The sequence below is a fragment of the Delphinus delphis genome, chromosome 5 (assembly GCF_949987515.2).
Source record: "Delphinus delphis chromosome 5, mDelDel1.2, whole genome shotgun sequence".
Lineage (NCBI taxonomy): Eukaryota > Metazoa > Chordata > Mammalia > Artiodactyla > Delphinidae > Delphinus > Delphinus delphis.
In genome coordinates, this window is record NC_082687.1 from 56,141,883 (window position 1) to 56,147,882 (window position 6,000).

Consider the following 6,000-nt stretch of genomic DNA (forward strand, 5'->3'; position numbering starts at 1 on the left):
GAGTAGTAACAGCTCTAACCATATCAGGTATGGAGGTCAGACCAAACAACAAAGTTTTTCAATCATCCTTTTTTTTCCTATAAATATGTGAAATACAATTATAATGAGTATTAATTTCAAACCAAGTATTTCAGAAATGTGCAGCCTAAATGTGTTTTCAGGGCAGGTATATTGCAGACTTCTGAGTCCTTCGCTTTGTTAATTCTGAAGAAGGGGCAAGAAATTATGATCTAACTTTTGTGGTGAAGCACAGGTCATTCTCAAGATTTGCGGAATGTTCCCCGTGTTTATTCATGAACCGTGCCTTCATGTTCTGTCAAAGCACATAGTCCTGATTGTCCATAATATAGAAAAACAGTTTCCAACAAATAAATGGTCCTTGTCCTTCATGAAAAAAAAAAAAAGTGGTCCAAAGGTCAAAGTCAAATAGGTTTTGAAAACTTTGCTTGTATTATCCTCTATTAGAGCTTCACAAAACATTCTAGAAATACAAAGCCTCAACTAAATTTAGTTCAATGATTCCCCAAACGTGTGACCATGGAACACTTTTAGCTGGTAGGGATTATTACTACTACCACATAGTAATTCTAATCTGCGTGACCACTTACCAAGTTAATCGTAAGAATGCTATTATTTTCTCAACCTATGTTACTGTGGGGATTCAATGACAAGACGATATCCACTCTGGGATGTATCTGTATCAGTACATTGTATCTGAACAATGATCCATCCATACTCATGCCTACTTTTCCTGGAGACCAATGCAATAGCACAATTATGATGCAGCTGCATGGAGTCGGGTAGGTCCTAAGACATATAAAAATGAATTACTCAAATTCACTCTCTTTGAAATATGTATTATATTTCATTATTTTCTGTTACTTAAGATATGGCCCTCAATTAAGAGGTTACAGAATAAAACGTTAAAACAAAAATTATTACCCTGGTGAATATGTCATTTGATATTAAAAGTTATAGAACTCTTCAAATATTCTTAACCAAGGAAGGCAGCAGACTGGGGGAACAGATATTTTCTGAGAAAAAAGAAATGTGTAACAAGCAGCTGTTGATGGTGTGGGCATCTTATTAGAAACGAGTGCATCAGCACAATGCATCAACCCTGAGGGACTGAGGAAAAAAGGCTGGGACCTGGAAATAAGACTGAAAATCAAGAAAACATTCCACACGCGTGTGTGCACATGCACACACACACACACGCATTTTGCTAAACTTTAAATTAAGAATGTTATGTGTCATGTGAAAAAAAGAGAGAAGTATAAAACTAGAAGTACATATATATAGTACTCAGAAAAGTAGAGAATAAATGAAATAAAGGAAATACATATGGTAATTTTACGTAGATATTTCCGAAGAAATGACCTAGAACCAAAGGTCTTAAAATAAGTGTTATTAACCTTTTTAACATTACTTAATGCCTATGGACGATAGCCTTGGGGAACTGGGGAAAATTGCAAACGTGGAATTTTGGAAGGAAAGGACTCACGATCTTCATTAAATTCTTGAAGGGCTACCTACCATAAAATATTTAAAATCATGACTTAAAGTAATGATTGAATATCTCTAGTCGGTGACATCTTATATTTGCAAGCAAACAATTTGTAATAGGACATTCCTACTATTTTCACTTATTTTTCCAGAGGTTAAGTCTTAGGGAGTATTTCTGAGATATTACTTTTAGGAGATTAACTTCTCGTATCTCATAGCCAGAGGATAAAATATATTGATGATAATAGCTTCATAACATAGTGGAATCTAGAGATAATACCATATGATTTCTATTTTTTTATGAACTAAATAGAAAACTATTCTAACCACCTCACAAATTCTACTATGTAAGTAAAACAATGGTATTATCATAGAGAAGAGCTTTAAAAAAATAGTAAGGAGTCATCTAACTATGAAAGAAATTATATAGATGTGAAATCTAATAGGTTTGCTTTCACAATAGGATTTTTAGCACAATTTATTGTCTTAAACCTAAACTCAAAGCTTATCCTCAGCTGCTGGCATCATATGCCTGTATCACTGTAGTGGCTATCATTCACATGGTTTTTACCTTAAATAACATTCCTATTATTGGACTAGTATTGATATTTTGGCTGATCAGATGAGCTTTAATGGTCTATATAGATCCCTTTTCTAAAGCTCATTTATTCATCTTCTCATTCATTTAAGCACTTTTATGTTAATCAATCAAGATCCAGACCGTGGGCTCTGGGATCCTATAGAATAGTGCAAAATCTGGCTCTGTCACTTACTAGCTGTGTGACCTTGGGAAAGTTAGTGTATATATCTATGCCTCAGCCTCTTCATCTGCAATAAATATGGACAATACTTACCTCATACTATCGATGTTCTTTTCACAGAGATCTGCAAGCAACGGTCTACCTCAAGATCATTGTATGTGCTGTTTCCTATACCAGGAACACTCCTTCCCCAGAACTTTGTATGCCTCATTATTCTTATTCTTAAGGTCCCTGACTAAATGTCTGTTGGGTTACTCAGCTTGTCTAAAAGTATCACACCATGCCCGACTTTTCTCAAAGAACCTTGCAAATATATATTGATTTTTGAAACATATTGCTTATTTCATTGCTTGTTTATTATTTTTCTTTTCCTCTGGAATATAAGCTCGATAAAAGTAGAAATCAAGTCTTTTTTGCTGACTGCTGTATCCCTATCACCCAGCATAGTTCTTGGAACAACATAGGCACAGCATCTGAGTCATTAACCCTTCCTCTAGAAGGTTGCCCCAAAGCCTGGTCAAGATGTATTTCTTTCTTACCAACTTTTGAGGCAAAGTGATCCCTTATATTAGTACACATGATGTGGTCCACTGAATGTTAGGTTTTCTGCAATAGCTTCCATAATCTTTCCCTATAATGAAGAGCAAAAAATAAAAGAAAAGGGCTTTCTTTCAATGACCTTTCCAAGAAAATGGAATTATTTGTGGAATATTTTGGGAGACTAAAGCAGAAAAATACGGAGAGGAGGTAAGTGGTAATTGTCTCAAATTATTGCTATTGAGGTTATTGTTATTTTTATTGTGATTTCCAGGAAAAGATCCATGACCTCACGAAGCTACAAATTATCAGGTGAGACATACCAGTAAAGAAATTAAGTAACAGTAAAGCATCATGTGCATATGGGGTTTTAGGAACAAGAAAGAAGGAATATTCAATCTCTGATGGCTAAGGAAAGGCCTCTTCATGGAGTTTACATGCTAGAGGTGTATTTTCCAACAGGGTGTCCCCAGCCAAACGTGGCTATTTAATTTTAAATTTGAATTAATTAAAATTAAATAATTTTTCAATCTCACTAGCCATATTTCCAGTGCTCACATGTGACTAGTAGTCATCCTAAGACACATTGCAGATATGGAACATGCCCATCATTGCAGAAAGTTCTATTCAACAACACTGATCTGACAGTCTCACGTGTTATTCTGTAGTGGGGGCAGGGGGATGCCTTAGAGAAGGCAAGTATAGAAAGTCAAGAAAACCAATTAGGGTAGAGATATAGTAAGTGAAGTAGATGAGAAATGCTTAAACCATGGACATAGTGGTGGTGGTGGGGGGTGCTAATGAAAAGGAAGGAATTCATTTTTTAAGAGAAGTAAAGAGGTACAATCAGTAGGACACATGGATGGATTGATGTCATTTATTTAGGAAAAGAGAAGAATGAGTCCAAAATTTCTGGCAGGGGTGGCTGAGTGGCTGCTTCCCAGGATTAGAATGAATATAGAATGCTTATCCTGTGGATGAGGGTGAGCTTCAACAAATCTAGCGAAGTTCTTTTCCTGGATATTTCCCTGACCAAAAACAGAGATCAAGTTTTCACTTCTTGTCTGTAGACCCCTGGATCTCAGTTCTGGTCTCAGTAACTATTCAAATATAAAAATACTCATGTCCACGCAAATAAGCGTTGGCATGCCATGCAGTGCAGTTACAATCTATATCTGGAAAAGAACCATTTCCCTGAAAAAGAGCAACACAATTTTTATTGACAAAGAGCTGACTCAAAAAGACATGGACATCAATCTACATTATCAAATGAAAACTGGGCTTAGAAGTTTAAAACTCCACGCTTACCTCAAAGATTTCATCCCACATTTGGTTTGTTTTCTGTGTACCTCTAGAATTAAAGGGATAATTCTTGAGACTTTCCCAGAACACCAGAATAAAGGAGAGAAAAAAAATATGTTCAAAAAAGGGTGGGGGGATGGAGGGGTTATGATCTCCACTTTTTTTTTTTTTTTTTTTTCGGTACGGGGACCTCTCACTGTTGTGGTCTCTCCCATTGTGGAGCACAGGCTCCGGACGCGCAGGCTCAGCGGCCATGGCTCACGGGCCCAGCCCCTCCACGGCATGTGGGATCTTCCCGGACCAGGGCACAAACCCGTGTCCCCTGCATCGGCAGGCGGACTCTCAACCACTGCGCCACCAGGGAAGCCCCTCCACTTTTTAAAAGACAGGAAATCACAGCTTTGAAATTACACTTTCATTTCCCCAGCTTCTAGAAGTCCCATCAATGTCTTGGGAGTTTCATTTAAGACCCTACAATCCACATAATCAAATTACTAGGAGTTATTGCTAAAGCACTGGAGAATGATTGAAGGGTATAGTAGTGGTACTAGCGACTCATCCCCGCCCCCCCATCTTAATATACATTCCCTGAAAGGAGTGCCTGAGGCAATGTCTTGGATAAATGAGATTCATTTGGGAGATGGCTCTGGAAAACAAGAGTAAGGAAAGGGAAAGGAGGAAAAGCCAAAATGATAACGCTGTAGAAACCAAGGACTCCATTTCCACCAGGATCTCTGGAAGCTTCAACAATGCTTCCTAAAAATAAGCCTCTAGAAGAAAGGCTGTCCATTTGTCCACAATGATTGAAAGCCACCTTCAAGTAATTCATCAACCACTAGCTTTCACGCTGCACTTGTGTTCAGGCTTTGTGAGTTCCTGCAGCAGAAAAGTAGAGCTATTCAACACACAATCCAGGTAGGTGTTTTTACCACAAATCAGTACTCTTTACTTCAGCAGGGCTCTATGGGGCTGACTACTTCAGAGTGATGGGTATATGGTGGGATCAGTGGGTCCATGACCATACACTCACAGTCACAAATTCTTCACTATAAAATGCATCCTTGGTTTCAGGTTCTGTGATGTGGCATTCAGTGTGAGGAAGTCTGGCCTACACCCCTAATGGTTCTGGCAGAGACACTATAATCAGGGTAGATGAAGCCATATCTGGTATAGTTGTGAAAGGGGAAAATGTGTCTGAAGGAATTAGTTTGTTAGCAAGTGGTTGGTCTGATATCAAGCACTGACCGCCAGGAAAGCAGTAGCTCAGTTGGCCTTGTAAAGGGGCCAGTGCTGTTGGACCCTGTCACCATGACTACTCCACCCATGAACCCATTATATGAGCATGGGAGAAGCCACAGATAGGGCTAGCCAAACTCTAACAGGTCCATCCTCATATGCACCAGGATTTTGAGTGTCTCTTCTGCACTGAATGCTCTGTGGTGGGTATTAGTGTAAAAGAGAAAATTCTCTCAGCATGTGTTCATCCTCATATACCCCAAAATCAGCATGTCACTTCTTTAGATATCCTTGCCTCTGACTTTCCAATTTGCCCTTCCAGACCCCTAAGCTGACCTACCAAGGTATTCGCCACTACCTATACTCTATGTATATTGTTATACAAGCCAATTCTCCCTCTTTCCAAGTATACAGGCAAGTTTACTTCGCACAATATAGTAGTGGTACGGCTATAGTCAATAGAGTTGTAGTCCAATTTTAGCTAACACCAACACAACAAGCTAAACAATTTGTGAAACAGACCCCCAGTTCTCCTCAGTCACCAACTAGTTATGGGGATCAAACTCCTTGAGTCTTAAGCATGAGCTGAAATAGACACATTAGTGAACCCCAAGTGGGTTAACATGGGGGACGGTGCCACCACTTCAAGAAACTGACA